Raw genomic sequence first — 1,578 nt, forward strand, 5'->3', positions numbered from 1 at the left:
TCTACTGACTTAACTAGCACAAGACACAGAAGCGTAAGGACAAAAACCACCTTACAATATAGCCATGTCTTGCACTTCACAGCTCTCAAAGCATGTGCGTTTGAAGAAGAAAAAAAGAACTGAAAAGTATAAAACCAGAAGTTATTCTGTGGAAAATTATTTCAATCATCAGGCATGTGAAGGATAAGTCAAAGATTCAGTTTTCTTCAATGCTTAGTCAAAACGGAAATTTCCTTCTGTCAAGAATATACCCCAGGGCTTCCCTGGTGGTGCAGTGGTTGAGAGTCTGCCTGCCGATGCAGGGGACACGGGTTCGTGCCCCAGTCCGGGAAGATCCCATATGCCACGTAGCAGCTAGGCCCGTGAGCCATGGCCACTGAGCCTGCATGTCCGGAGCCTGTGCCCCACAACGGGGAGAGGCCACAACAGTGAGAGGCCAGCATACCGCAAAAAAAAAAAAAAACCCAATATACTCCAGGGGCTTCCCTGATGGCACAGTGGTTAGGAAGTCACCTGCCAATGCAGGGGACACGGGTTCGAGCCCTGGTCCGGGAAGATCCCACATGCCGCGGAACAACTAAGACCGTGTGCCACGACTATGGGGCCTTCGCTCTAGAGCCCGTGAGCCACAACTACTGAGCCTGCGAGCCACAACTACTGAAGCTTGTGTGCCTAGAGCCTGTGCTTTGCAACAAGAGAAGCCACCACAATAAGAAGCCTGCACACCGCAACAAAGAGTATCCCCCAGTCGCTGCAACTAGAGAAAGCCTGCGCACAGCAACGAAGACACAACACAGTCAAAAATAAATAAAGAAATAAAAGAATATACCCCATCAATAATGTGTGTAATGGAATGGTGTGAATGAGTATTTTATCAGAATTCCTGTAATGCACAAACCTATAGCAGTACTGAAATCAGTAATGCATTTATAATAGTAAATATTTATGAGGAAGTAATCCATAGAGGTTTTCTCAAAGTTAACAATGAACATTAATGCGACATTATCAATAATAAATTGTGATGCTGAAATAAACTTTTCTAAACTATTAATAACTAAAAGCAAACTCTAATCAACCATGTGAAAAGAAATCTATGTCTATAAACTACAAAGTTTATTTCTTACAATTTTATTTCTAAAACAGGAGGCAGTTAAAGAATATATAGCTACAAGAGTGGGGAAAAAGTTTTATAGAGACACATCTGGCAGTAGTTAATTTTCAAATGTCATTTTTCTAGATTTTGTGACACCTATAGTATTGATATTTCAAAGCATTTAACAAATTGTAATTTGAAGATTTGCTACTTCCAGGTAGAGTAAAATATTTTGAAGCAAAACAACATTTCCACTGAGAAAAATTTTAAAAGCCAAATAAAATAGTCAGCATTCAATCAAAAAGTTCTAGACATACCAAGAGATAGAATCATATGACTAAAATTCTAAGAAAAGAACAGATAATACACAAATATTTATATAAGATATTGTGTATATTTATCAGGAAAAGTCTTTATCAAGAAAAGACTTTTAAATCATCAAAATTAATATTACATTTTATTTATTTGTATATTTTATTTATATA

This window comes from Mesoplodon bidens (assembly GCF_964165515.1).
Source record: "Mesoplodon bidens genome assembly, contig: HAP1_SCAFFOLD_476, whole genome shotgun sequence".
Lineage (NCBI taxonomy): Eukaryota > Metazoa > Chordata > Mammalia > Artiodactyla > Ziphiidae > Mesoplodon > Mesoplodon bidens.